We start from the raw sequence: 15,646 nt of genomic DNA on the forward strand, positions 1-15,646 counted from the left end.
AATGGATTACCTTAGATAAGTTCGAAAATATTTCATCTCAGATGAAAAACGAGGTCACTGGAGCTTAAAATAGAAAAACCTTGTTAACACTGTGAGCGTCACATTTTTGCCTCAATCATCATCAAAACTTCGGGTCAGGATGCTTGCCTAGGTGATATTTCGGATGAGACTGAACATGGGTTTTTCGGATGAAAAACTAGGTCACTGGAGCTAAAAAATAGAAAAATCTTATTAACACTCTAGCGTCAACATTTTTGGCTCAATCATCATCAAACTTTGTCAGGGTGCTTGTCTAGCTCGAATAAGTAGGAACATGGGTTATCTTAGATGAAAAACTCTGTTAGATAGCTAAGATATTTAGCATGAAACATCTTCTAATAGGTGTCTATCAAGTTTGTTCAAATAAAAGCCTTAGGGTCAAAATCGGGGGAGCATATAGTCGCCGCCTTGTCCGTCCGTCCGTCTTTCCGTCCATCCGTCCGTCTCCTTTTCTTATCCGGGACATAACTTTGTAACAACAAGAGGTATCAACATGAAACTTTGTAGGTAGGTAGATCTCATTGAGTAGAAGTGCAGTGCACAAGAACCGTAACTCTGTCTTGCCTAATTTTTGAATTATTCCCCTTTGTTTATTTTTACACTTTGAACTTTGTCCGGGACATAACTCTAAAAGGATAAGAGGTATCGACATGAAACTTTGTAGGTAGATAGATCTCATTGAGTAGAAGTGCAGTGCACAAGAACCGTAACTCTGCCTTGCCTAATTTTTGAATTATCCCCCTTTATTTATTTTACACTTTGAACTTTGTCCGGGACATAACTCTAAAAGTATAAGAGGTATCAACATGAAACTTTGTAGGTAGATAGATCTCATTGAGTAGGTGTGCAGTGCAGTAGAACCGTAACTCTGCCTTGCCTAATTTTTGAATTACCCCTTTTGTTTATTTTACACTTTGAAATTTGTCTGGACATAACTCTAAAAGTATACAAGAGGTATTCAACATGAAATTTGTAGTTAGATAGATCTCATTGAGTAGAAGTGCAGTGCACAAGAACCGTAACTCTGCCTTGCCTAATTTTTGAATTACCCCCCTTTGTTTATTTTACACTTTGAAATTTGTCCGGGACCATAACTCTAAAAAAGTATAAGAGGTATCAACATGAAACTTTGTAGTTAGATAGATCTCATTGAGTAGAAGTGCAGTGCACAAGAACCGTAACTCTGCCTTGCTAATTTTTGAATTATCCCTTTGTTTATTTTACACTTTGAACTTTGTCCCGGGACATAATGTATCAACATGAAACTTTGTAGTAGATAGGATCTCATTGAGTAGGTGTGCAGTGCACAAGAACCGTAACTGCCTTGCCCTAATTTTTGAATTATTCCCCCTTTGTTTATTTTACACTTTGAAATTTGTCCTGGACATAACTCTAGAAAAGTATAAGAGGTATCAACATGAAACTTTGTAGGTAGATAGATCTTATTGAGTAGGTGTGCAGTGCACAAGAACCGTAACTCTTGCCTTGTTTAATCTTTGAATTATCCCCCTTTGTTTATACATTTTGAACTTTGTCAGGGACATAACTCTAAAAGTATAAGAGGTATCAACATGAAACTTTGTAGGTAGATAGATCTCATTGAGTAGAAGTGCAGTGGACAGAAACTGTAACTCTACCTTGTTTTTAATTATCCCCCTTTGTTTATTTTTACACTTTTAACTTTGTCCGGACATAACGTCTTAATGTATAAGAGATATCAACATGAAACTTTGTAGGTAGATAGATCTCATTGAGTAAGTTGCAGTGCACAAGAACTGTAACACTGTCTTGCCTACTTTTGGAGTTATTGCCCTTTGTTCATTTTGACACTTTGAAACTTTGTCTGGACATTACTCTAAAATTATAAGAGATATCAACATGAAACTTTTGTAGATAGATAGGTCTCATTGGGTGAAGTGCAGTGCTTAAGAATCATTACTCTGCCTTGCCTTATTTTGAAGTAATTGCCCTTTGTTTATTTTTACTTTTTGACTTTTGTCCTGGACATTATTTTAAAACTATTAGAGATATCAACATGAAACTTTGTATGGTAGCTAGATATAATTGGATAGAAACTGCAAACGCTTAAAGAACCTCAAACAAAGCCTGGTCTAATTTTGGAGTTACTTGCCCTTTGTTTATTTTTTTATACTTTCCTGTGTCCAGAAACCTTTCTGGGAGCATCACCCGGTTCAACCGGTTCTTGTTTTAAATAAAAGCCCTTGGGTCAAAATTGGCCCTGCCCGGGGGTCATTGATTTTATTTATGTGTATAGCAAAAAACTTATAAAATCTTCTTTGAAAAAAACCCAAATAGCTAGAGTTAAGATATTTAGCATGAAACATCTTTCAGTTATTGTTTTCAAAGTTTGTTCAAAATATAAGCCCTAGGGTCAAAATTGGCCCTGCCCTGGGGGACATTGATTTTCCTTATATGTTATAGCAAAAACTTAAAAATCTTCTTTTAAAAAAAACAACAGAATAGCTAGAGTTTAGATATCAAGCGTATGAAACATCTTCAGAAGACTAGTGAATGTCTCCAAAGTTTGTTCAAAATAAAAGCCTAGGGTCAAAACTGGCCCTGCCCAAAGGGTGTCATTGCTTTTAACTATATGTGTATAGTTAAAACTTAGAAATTATTTTTTAAAAAACTCAACGAGCTAGACCTTAGATGCCTTAGCGTGATATATCTTCTAATGGGTGTCTACTAAGTTTGTTCAAATAAAAGCCGGGGTTTAAACTGGCCCTGCCCTGCTACCTTATACAGGTGAGCGACTTCAGGGCCATCATGGCCCTCTTGTTTATTATACCATATTTGAATGTATTTGTTTATTGAAATTTAATGTCTTTAAAGCAAAAAAATACATGTATAGTGTCATAAAACCATTACTTCATGAGCATTTTGTGAAAAATGGGCTGTTTTTATTGCAAAGTTCCCCGTTACAAGTTCAGATTGCTATAAAACTATAAAAACTGCAAATTAAACTATATGGCACAAATGTTGACTGGACCATTGCCTTTGTAACAACATGCCCAGGCTTAAATTTTACTGTTACCATGGCAAGGAGGGGACATCTCAAATTGCCAAAAATTGCTATTTTGCATTGATTTTTTCTCCCATCAAAATTGATGTCAAAGTGCTGCAAGTTCTCAATAGACTTTTGATTATAAGAGTCAAATGCTTTTCAGCGTTGGACAGGTTGCCTTATGATTGATTTGGGGTCATTTTTAGCCTCTCACAAGGACTGCTGCCTCCCTTCAAAACCCCTTCTAACCCCCAAAACAGAAGGGGGCATATCCCTGTACTGGTGGTTTCTGTTAGAAATAAATTCATGTTCTTGGATTTACATTTAAACATGATTTTGCATGACCCAATAACTTTGGTAGGACTGAAATTTAAGATGAAATTTTTGAACTTAAATTCTTTTTTTTATCCACAACCTCGGGAAACTGTTGTGTAATTTTTTCTAAAATGAAATCTTCCTCTTGTTTAATTTTTACATTATTCATTGCTCTTATTTGAAGACTAGTTAGTGTCCACTGTTGTCCTACCAACAGCCTTTTGATTATATACATACATGTTTCAATTTTGACTTTGACTTTGATTTGGGGAGTGAAATATTTTTAAATTTAAGGGATTTCAGTTTTAAAAAAACCATTTTGGGGGGTTTTTAAAGGGATAGGGACCCCCATACAGAGAAAATATGTACGACGGTTTTTTGTTCCCTGGTGCAGGGGTTGGTCAGAAGGTCGTTTTGTATAGTTGTGGAGGGGTCGGGTTTAGACGGGGTCTTTTTGGGCTCCCTTTGCAAAAAGGGTCAGTGAGTTTTGGGTTTGGCCAAAAAAAATGGGTCCGTCGTAAAGCCCCGGCCCTTTTTAAATATTCAAGGGAAAATTTTATATACCGAAAGGCCAATGTTAATGAAACTTGGCAGGAAATACTCTTTTGTATGAAGCTCTATCAAGATTGTTCAAAGAATTCCATTTCATGCAGAACTCTGGTTGCCATGGCAACCGAAAGAAAAATCTTTAAATATCTTCTTTTTAAAGGAACCGTAAGAGCTAGAGCTTAGATATTTGGCATGAAACATCTTCTAATGAGTGTCTACCAAGTTGTTGTTCAAATAAAAGCCCTAGGGTCAAAATTGGCCCGCCCCAGGGGGTCATTGATTTTCCCTATGCATATAGTAAAAAATTAAAAAAATCTTCCTTTTAAAGAACCCAAAGAGCTAGAGCTAAGATATTTGGCATAAACATCGATATTCTGTAAGTGTCTACCAAGTTTGTTAAATAAAAGCCCCTGGGGTCAAAATTGGCCTGGCCCCCGGGGGGCATTGATTTTCCCTATATGCATATAGTAAAAACTTAAAAAATCTTCTTTTAAAGAACTGTAAAAGCTAAGAGCTAAGATATTTGGCATGAAACATCTTCTAGTGAATGTCTAACCAAGTTTGTTCAAATAAAAGCCCTGGGGTCAAAATTGGCCCCGCCCAGGGGTCATTGATTTTCCCTATATGCATATAGTAAAAACTTAAAAATCTTCTTTTAAAGAACCCAAAGAGCTAGAGCTAAGATATTTAGCATGAAAAATCTTAAAATGAGTGTCTACCAAGTTTGTTCAAAAAAAAAGCCCTGAGGTCAAAATTTGCCCTGCCCCAGGGGGTCATAGATTTTCCCTATATGCATATAGTAAAAAACTTAAAGAATCTCCTTTTAAAGAACCCAAAGAGCTAGAGCTAAGATATTTGACATGAAATATCTTCTAGTGAGTGTCTACCAAGTTTGTCAAATAAAAGCCCTGGGGTCAAAATTGGCCCCGCCCCCCGGCGTCATTGATTTTCCCCAATATGCATATAGTAAAAACTTAAAAAATCTTCTTTTAAAGAACCGTAAGAGCTAGAGCTTAGATATTTTGGCATGAAACATCTTCTAGTGAATGTCTACCAAGTTTGTTCAAATAAAAGCCCTGGGGTCAAAATTGGCCCCGTCCCAGGGGTCATAGATTTTCCCTATATGCATATAGTAAAAACTTAAAAAATCTTCCTATAAAGAACCCCAAAGAGCTAGAGCTAAGATATTAAGCATGAAACATCTTCTAATGAGTGTCTACCAAGTTTGTTTTCAAATAAAAAGCCTGGGGTCAAAATTGGCCCCGTCCCAGGGGGTCATTGATTTTCCCTATATGCATATAGTAAAAACTTAAAAAATCTTCTTTTAAAGAACTCAAAGAGCTAGAGCTAAGATATTTAGCATGAAACATGTTTTAATGGGTGTCTTCCAAGTATGTTTAAATAAAAGCCCTGGGGTCAAAACTGGCCACCCCGGGGGTCATTGATTTTCCTTATATGTGTATAGCAAAAACTTAAAAATCTTCTTTGAAAAAACCCAAATAGCTTGAGTTTAGATATTATACATGAAAAATCTTTAAGTAAATATCTACAAAGTTTGTTCAAATAAAAGCCCGGGGGTCAAAACTGGCCCTGCCCCAGGGTGCCATTGTTTTTAACTATATGTGTATAGTAAAAAACTTAAAAAATCTTCTTTTAAAAAACCCAATGAGCTAGAACTTAGATGTTTAGCATGAAACATCTTCTTATGAGTGTCTACAAAGTCTGTTCAAATAAAAGCCCTTGTATAAAAATTGGCCCGGGGGGGGGGGGGGGAGGCTATATACAGTGAGCGACCTCAGGGCCATCATGGCCCTCTTGTTTATACTACTGGCAGAGTCTGAAAAGCTGGTGGCAGAGGCTCAGGTCTGACAGGTCTTTCTGTATACTGGTGGCAGAGGCTAAGGTCAGACAGGTCAGTCTGTATACTGGTGGCAGAGGCTCAGGTCAGACAGGTCAGTCTGTATACTGGTGGCAGAGGCTCAGGTCAGACAGGTCTGTTTGTAAACTGGTGGTAGAGGCTTAGGTCAGACAGGTCAGTCTGTATACTGGTGGCAGAGGCTCAGGTCAGACAGGTCTGTTTGTATAATTGTGGCAGAGGCTCAGGTCAGACAGGTCTGTCTGAAAAGCTGGTGGCAGAGGCTCAGGTCGGACAGTTCGATCTGTATACTGTGGCAGAGGCTCAGGTCAGACAGGTCTGTCTGTATACTGGTGGCAGAGGCTCAGGTCAGACACCAGGTCTGTTTGTTTACTGGTGGCAGAGGCTCAGGTCAGACAGGCCAGTCTGTAAACTGGTGGCAAGGGCTCAGGTCAGACAGGTCAGTCTGTATACTGGTGACAGAGGCTTAGGTCAGACAGGTCTGTCTGTTTACTGGTGGCAGAGGCTCAGGTTAGACAGGTCTGTCTGTATACTACTGGCAGAGTCTCAGGTCAGACTGGTCTGTCTGAAAAGCTGGTGGCAGAGGCTCAGGTCAGACAGGTCTGTCTGTATACTGGTGGCAGAGGCTCAGGTCAGACAGGTCAGTCTGTATTCTGGTGGCAGAGGCTTAGGTCAGACAGGTCTGTCTGTATACTGGTGGCAGAGGCTCGGGTTAGACAGGTCTGTCTGTATACTAGTGGACAGAGGCTCAGGTCAGGCAGGTTTGTCTGTATACAGGTGGCAGAGGCTCAGGTCAGTCAGGTCTGTCTGTATACTGGTGGCAGAGGCTCAGGTCTGACAGGTCTTTCTGTATACTGGTGGCAGAGGCTCAGGTCAGACAGGTCTTTCTGTATACTGGTGGCAGAGGCTAAGGTCAGACAGGTCAGTCTGTATATCTGGTGGCAGAGGCTAAGGTCAGACAGGTCAGTCTGTATACTGGTGGCAGAGGCTCAGGTCAGACAGGTCTGTCTGAAAAGCTGGTGGCAGAGGCTCAGGTCGGACAGGTCTTTCTGTATACTGGTGGCAGAGGCTAAGGTCAGACAGGTCAGTCTGTATACTGGTGACAGAGGCTCAGGTCAGACTGGTCTGTCTGAAAACCTGGTGGCAGAGGCTCAGATCAGACAGATCTGTCTGTATACTGGTGGCAGAGGCTCGGGTTAGACAGGTCTGTCTGTATCACTAGTGGCAGAGGCTCAGGTCAGGCAGTTTTGTCTGTATACAGGTGCAGAGGCTCAGGTCAGTCAGGTCTGTCTGTATACTGGTGGCAGAGGCTCAGGTTAGACGGGTCTGTTTGTAAACTGGTGGCAGAGGCTCAGGTCAAACAGGTCTGTCTGTATCCTAGTTGCAGAGGCTCAGGTCAGATGGGTTTGTCTGTTTACTGATGCAGAGGCTCAGGTCAGACGGGTTTGTCTGTTTTACTGGTGGCAGCGGCCCCAGGTCAGACAGGTTTGTTTGTTTACTGGTGGCAGAGGCTCAGGTCAGACATGTGTGTCTGTATACAGGTTGCAGAAGCTGCTGTAGATAAAGATTTAAGTTTCCATATCACTTAAAATTCAAATGGAATTTAAATTGTATAAATCAACTACTTATATTGGAAAAATAGTAAGAGATTTATGCACAGATTTTAGATTTTTAAGTAACTAGCATTTATTTATAATATTACTTTAATATTTTCTTTCACAGACAATTCTTGACTTTCAAACAGCTCAGATGTTACTGTAGAATGATCCATGGAGGACTGTTTGTTTACCCTTTACCAAAAGAAGGTAATAAATATTAATGTTGTTTTTGTATTTGCAGAATTTTGTATGCTGGATTTGTCCTACTGTCAATATCAAATTTAACTTCCAAAACATTTATGATAGTGGTCAGACTGGACTTTCGCTTATATATATATGTATAGGTAAGTGTTTAATAATATGCATTAACAAAAATAATTGGTCAAGCCTGCAGCAGGCAGGCGTCCAATTATTTTTGTTAATGCATATTATTAAACATTTACCTATTTAATATAACATTATTTTTTTTCAACTAACAACAAGGCATTTCTCTCAAATCACCTGTAGCTGCCGCCCTTTCGCTCTACAACATGTCTACACCTTGTAAGTTGCTAACATGTCACATTTAGATAAGCAAATAATGGCCAGGCACATTTATTTACTGAAATGTTCACAGAATTTATAACCTTATCTACAGTAAGACTACATGTTATAAATATGTTGGAAAAAACAGCGAGGAAAACGAATGCAATTAGGTAAAAAACAAATGGTTAATGAAAAATTTTGACATCCTCTAAAAATAAATGGAAAATGTGAAAAAAATACATTAGAGATTTTCATTTGAACAAATTTGTTATTAGCTTCAAGTTTATTCACTATTATTAAAAATCTATTGATTTGTTCATTTGAAAAACTTCATTTTTTTCTGTGTGAAGGGGTACAAATTTTCAATGAGTTTTCCAGCCAAAAAATGTAGTAATTATTGTATTCTTAATATAAATGATTGATAATGCAGTTTATTCCTATCAGTTGAAAGAAAATAATGTTTTGGTTACTTTTTTTAAAAAAATAAAGTTTAAAACAGTCAGCAATTTATAACAGTCATTTTTCTTAGAGTTCAAAGGATATAAAAAAGTTAATATGCAATCATTTGTCTCTGCGTACCCAACATGTATTAATCTATGTAATAAATCAGTTGATTGTATCCTCACATTAAGAAACACCTGACCTCGACTAAATTTTGTTATGTTGGCATTGTTTTGCTAACTTTGACATTTTACAAATCAGAGTGTAAACCATACCTCTAACTCCTCCCTAATATAATGCATTATTAAAATTTGTTAGACTGAGGTTAGACGACAGATTAAGTGAATTTTTATTTAGTTAGTACACATTAACCAAAGTTAGACAAAGCAGAAATTTGAAAAATACTACAATGTGATTGGACAAAAAATAATGTTGATCATTTAAATGCTGTATAGGGATAGAGTGGAAAGTGGTGTGTGTGTTACCATTCATATTTTCAATGTGGTTGCTACAAAGCGTCATGTTTTGGCTGCTGCTACATTAGAAGTGTACATGGCTTTTTACAACTAGTATGTGAGTCAACAAATTAAAGTAAAGACATAAACTGCACATAATTGTTTTCATATTAATTTTTGCATTTCAATTGATAGTCAAACAAATATCTCATATTCTTTCCCTTTAATGTTTGTTTACATGTGATGACGGTACGCTTGTGTGTCTTGATTACTTATGGTCCAGAAAATGTCTTTGTTTACGGCATCAAAAACTCGTTTATTGTCATTTTCAAAGTTTTACATATTGATATTTTTTAGTATCTCAAGTACAATTTCAGCCCAACAGTTATTTTCACACTTTTACCTTTGTTTATCTCGAAATATAGTTTTCTTTCAACACAAACTAGACGATAATTGCTCAATAGGGGTGTCCCATAATGATTTTATGTTTGTAACAAGCTTAGCTGTTTTTATTAAAGTTTATCTATTTAGCGTGTTGATTGACTTATTTCCAAAATGAGTGAATTTTGTGTTCTTTATAAATTTTCGAAAATGGAATCAATTCATTATGACTTTAAATGTACGTTGAAATAGTGAAAGTATAGAAAGGCTATCGTTGCAATATTGTTTCAAACAACATACACCGAACCAAATCAATCAGCGGTCGAACAATCTCTAGAAAGACCGATAAATAACCCAGGAGGATATCCGGATCCACCACGCTGAAAACAATGTTTTCACTATATTGGTGTATAAACTGAGTGAACCTCACTATGTGTTTTTATCCCACCCAGACTGGTAAACAATCCGCTATTGTTACTTTGTTTAAATATTGATTAGGTGTATGAAAACAAAAACATGGGAATATCATAGTTTATTTGACATTAGGTATGCCCATGTCTTTTGTTAAAATCAGTTTCTGCCTAATTCAAACCCTAATATGTTTATCTCGACATTTCGTTATCTCGATATTTTTTGGATGGTCCTGATGACTTCGAGATAACAAGAGTGGACTGTTTATAAGGCTAATGATTTTGTTTGTTTTTGTTATACCCCCACCACAAAATGTGGGGGGGGGGGGGCTATAATGGATTCGCTTTGTCACGTCCGTCCGTCCGTCGGTCTGTCCGTCTCCATTTTCGTGTCCGCTCTATAAATTCTATACCAATTGAAGGATTTTCTTCAAACTTGGCTCGAATGTTCACCTCAACAAGGGATGTGCAAAACCCATGTTGCCCATGTGTCAGCTCAAGGTCAAGGTCACACTTGAAGGTCAAATATCAAACAATGAAATATTAGACAGTATGTCGTGTCCGCTCTGTAACTCCTACACTTATAGAAAGATTTTCTTCAAACTTGGCTCAAATGTTCACCTTAACAAGGGGATGTGCAGAACCCATGTTGCCCATGTGTCAGCTCAAGGTCAAGGTCACAATTGAAGGTCAAATTTCAAACAATGAAATATTAGACAGTATGTCGTGTCCGCTCTGTAACTCCTACACTTATTAAAAGATTTTCTTCAACCTTGGATGAAATGTTCACCTAACCAAGGGGATGTGCAGAACCAATGTTGCCCATGTGTCAGCTCAAGGTCAAGGTCACACTTGAAGGTCAAATATCAAACAATGAAATATTAGACATTATGTCGTGTCCGCTCTGTAAGTCCTCCACTAATTGAAAGATTTTCTTCAACATTTGCTCAAATGTTCACCTCAACAAGGGGATGTGCAGAACCCATGTTGTCCATGTGTCAGCTCAAAGTCAAGGTCACAACTGCAGGTCAAATATCAAACAATGTAATATTAGACAGTATGTCGTGTCCGCTCTGTAAGTCCTAGACTTATTGAAAGATTTTCTTCAATTTGGCTCAAATGTTCATCTCAACAAGGGGATGTGCAGAACCCATGTCAACCTTTTGCCGTCTTAAAGTCAAGGTCACACTTGAAGATCAAAAATTGACTTAGAAAATATTCTTAAATTTTAACATTTAATTGAATATTTCTGAATTTAGAAAATGTATTTGCTTGAAACTTGAAATATATATATGAAGTGTCACAATTAAGATATGCTGGTCAAGTTTCATAACTCTGTATTGCATTTTAACAAAGTTATGCCCCTTTTTAAGTCTTCAAATTAACATACAATCAAATATTAGACAACATGTCATGTCCGCTCTATAAATCCTATACTAATGGAACCTTTACTCAAATGTTCACCTCAACAAGGTTATGTGCAGAATCCATGTCACCTTTGTGCCGGCTAAAGGTCAAGGTCACACTTGAAGGTCAAAAATTGACTTAGAAATGTTCTTAAATTTTAACATGTACTTTTAATATTTCTGAAACTAGCACAGGTATTTGCTTAAAACTTAAAAAATATATGAGGTGTCACATATAAGATATTCAGGTCAAGTTTTCATAACTCTGTTTTGCATTATGACAAAGTTATGCCCCTTTTTAAGTCTTAAAATTTACATACAATCAATGCAAGACAATATGTTGTGCCTGCTCTATAAATTCTATACTAATGGAAGGATTTTCTTCAAACTTCCTCAAATGTTCACCCCAACTGTGCAGAACCCATCTTACCCTTGTGCCAGCTTAAGGTCAAGGCCACACTTGAAGGTCAAAAATTGACTTATAAAATGTTTGGTACATTGGGAAAATGAAAGGTTATTTGTAACTGTTTCAAACATGATTTGATAATATATATTTATACCATTACCTGTATAATTAGTCATTCTTTCACCAGAGATAATTTTTTTTTATGTATTTGTGCCACTTAAGTTATTCCCTTAACCACCTTTCCAATATGTCCTCTGTCAAGGACATTGGTGGGGGTATGAATCGCATTCAGCGATAGTTCTAGTTTGTTTTGGGGTTTACGTCACATCGACACGGTATAGAAAAAAATTGTCAGTTTCTGACAAAAAAATTGAATTAATAAAAATACAAATCTATAGAAAAGGTCCTTCTTTGAGTTCATTTAAAAGGGGGAATGATTTGGTGGAATTTTTAGACAGGGATCATTTAAGCTAGGGAATATGGCCGACTGAAATCATGCAAGTAAGTTTATAAGATTGTATGGATGTGCAGACTGACCAGCTCTTAATGGTGGCAACTAAATAAGACAAATCATTTGCAGTACAAGCATGTTCAAAGTTAAATTCGACAGGTACATGGGAATCACTTTTTTAAAGTAACATTAGTATCAAGCCACTGTATTACAACTAATTGTGGTATACTTCAATTATTATTTGCAATATATTTTCAAGTATATATATTGATATGATTGCAAATACATTTTTAAGTGACCAAGTTTGTTAAAACCGGTTGATTTCAAACCACTTGGTACACACCTGCTGTTTGGTTTGAATCATGAAAGGGATTTTAATTCTTTCTTGTGAGGAAGCTGCCCTGCTAGTTTACAAAAATGTCAGTGTTTGAGGCTAATCCTTTACCACTTAAGCTGGAAACTAACCATATGGGGCAATTAACATATAACCAAACCAATGAAAAAGGAAAAAATAAAACAAATCAATCATTATAAAAATCAATGTTTATCCCTTTCGCTGCCAAAGGGTTCTCTAAGAAATTACTTTATTATTAATAAATATAATTATTATTATTTTTTCAGTATTATAATAATTATATATGTTTCCAAATCTGTTATAATAATAATAATTATTGTTGATAGTATAATTTTCTTTATAATTATTATTATTATTAATTTATTATTATTACTATTATTATTACTATTATTTATTATAGAAACGTCTAAAACAATCCATGTGGCAAATACGTTGAAAATAAAAGGGGCGGCATAAGCCGTCCCTATGGCAGTGAAAGGGTTAAAATTTTAAGTTATATTTAACTTTTTTTCAATATTTCCTTTTAAAAGGGAAAATGCACCCTTTAAAATTAAAAAAGTTATACATAAAATTTATATGCCTTTTAAAAAATAATTTAAAACTTGGGAAAAAATCCCAGAAATAAAATAGGGGGTGCTGCTTATTGTGGTTGTTATTTTTTCAAATATTCTTAAAACACATTAAACCCCATGGAGAATTATTTTCCTTTTTAAAAACTGATTTGTTTTTTTAATTTCAGATGTCAATAACTTGACAGACAGCTCACTAAATACTGTAGAGTGATTATAGATGGACACTATTTAGTTGAACCATCAATAAAAGGTAGAAATAAATGTTTATCCATAATAATTTAGACATGTGCACATTTATCACATTTTAAGTCAAAATTGATAATTAAGTGGTGAATATAAATAACAAAACTTTAAAGAAGTTATTATAAATAGATTGATTAAGTCATTGGAAATATCTTCATTTACAGATCAAATTAGGCCATGGGGAATTAACATGTGTATGTGTTTAAATTGAAATTGCAAAGTGTTAAAATCAATAAAGAAGTTAGTTAAATCAATAAAGAATTTAATTTGTATTTTGGCTTTTTTTACTTTTAAACTATTCAATATAAAAAATAAATTTATTAAACTCAAAATTGAGGCAAATTTGAAAATGAAATGCATTATAAGTTACTAACACAGTTAAAAGTGTATTGAAGGGAAACACCAAAAATTGACACTTCAAAAACCTAAAAACATAAAACATTTATTCGTACATAGATTAAGTGAAGCAGTTTAAATGGCAAAATATGCAAAGGCTGACAAAAGAGAATGCCTAAAATGAAATTGAAAATCCATTTTTTTTTGTGCAACTTGTAGCTCAATTGAGCAAAAAGTGTTGCAACACTTTGCATTTTGCTCATTAATAATGGATGATTCTAGTATAAGAAGTTTTGATAATGATCTGAAAATTTGCACACTTAAAGTTATTGGTCAGGCTTACATCAAATGATTCTTAAATATTGGGAAAAAAATTCTAGTCCTGTCAAGTCAAAACAGCTTGGTGGAGTTCCTTAATGCAACGGTCACAGGAACAAAGCATGAGAGAAAGTTAAAATTTATGATATCTTTCCTTTTCGGTGAGATTTTTCAATTACATTTATAAAAATGTTTAAAAATTATAAAACTTTGATAATCTAAATAGATGCTAAAATAAGAAAATGACTTTCTGATCAGTTTTGATACATTTGTGACGCCGTAGTCGTTGGGGCGTTACTCTTTAACCCGTATCTCTATATAAAAGTAAGACGATAGTTTAAGAAATAATTCCAACTTTATTTAGCAGTCACAATTTCGTTATGTGTCAATATACAGTATTACGCATAATGTGTATCAATATTAAAATAATACAATTTTAATGCATATGTAATTATGTATATTAAACAGAGAAGATTGAAATAACATAAAGTTAAAACAAAATAAACAATTGACTAATTAACTAATATTGTACATACTAAATGAACATATTTCATTTTCAAATATTTAAGCTTTAAAACAAATTAATAAACTATTTTATTGGGAAATTAGTCTATATTAATAGAACAATTTTATACTTTTCAAAAACAACTAATTTTGGGGAAAAGCTGTTTTATTTAAACACTCGCTTAACAAGTAAGAAGTACCAAGGGAAAGCATCCATGAAGATAAGATTATAATGATTTACAAACAAAAATTAAAACCTTAATATTAAGTATGAACATTTCTTTAAAAACCTTATGTTAAGTATATCTTAAAGAGTCAGTAAATTGCATTACTTGAAACAAATCTATCTTCATGTATGATATCAAAATAAATTGAAGATTCCTCTTAAAAGAAATAATAGAATATACAAAAATCATGTTCATTATATCTATGTACAAAAAAACATTTACTATTCAATATTGCTACATAAAAATTATTGAAACAAGAGTTTATTGCAAAATGAGAAATTTACTTTAAACAAGAAAAGAATAATAAAAGAGAACTTACCTATATAAAAGTAAGACGATAGTTTAAGAAATAATTCCAACTTTATTTAGCAGTCACAATTTCGTTATGTGACTTGCTAACTTTCGTCTTGACTTTTATACAGGTAGATTATGACATTGAGCCTTACATTTAGGCTTTTAGCACCATATGTTTTTACATTTGCAAACAATATGGCTTAATCAGTCAAACAAAGAAAAAGGAAATTCTTACATGATAGATTATCACTTTGTCCAGAAGGTAATTTACTTAGTCTGTCACTTTAGCACCCTTGTTCCTTATGCTCAATCTCACAGGCATTTGGACAAAGATTTAATACAAACTAAAGTATTTACATTGTGTTAATCAAGATGTTTTATGGTTTCAAAAAAACTTGCTAAAAGCCTAACAGCTTGTCTCTACTTTAGTGTCAAAAAGAGTTATGTAAAAATTTACAAGATCTTAAGAAATAGGAATAAAGAACAATTACAAATTATCAAAGTTTGAAATGTACAGTCAAGTAATTCTTCAAAACTATAATAAAATATTTCATAAAATGACAAATTAAACATAATCATACATACAAGAAATATTCAATATTCAATTATCATAATTATATTATTACAATATATTGAAAAACAAATTTAAAGCAACTCATAATATATACCATCGTCGGATACCCACGGCCGAACCATTATCATTCATCAGCCGTGGGATTTTTTGCCGATATTCAGTCGATTAGAGGTGTGTCAAAGGCAGCTATTTCATTGGCTGCCTCACGATTTCATGAGGTGATTAAAACCAATCAAAACGCTCGTTCTGTACGACGTCGGTATTACAAACAATATTGCGACAACCATAGACGACGTGTAAAGTTCAACATCGAAAAATTAAACGATTTCCAGCAAGAAAGTATAGA

Source organism: Ruditapes philippinarum, unplaced genomic scaffold (genome assembly GCF_026571515.1).
Source record: "Ruditapes philippinarum isolate M1 unplaced genomic scaffold, ASM2657151v2 ctg9453_1_1_1_1, whole genome shotgun sequence".
Lineage (NCBI taxonomy): Eukaryota > Metazoa > Mollusca > Bivalvia > Venerida > Veneridae > Ruditapes > Ruditapes philippinarum.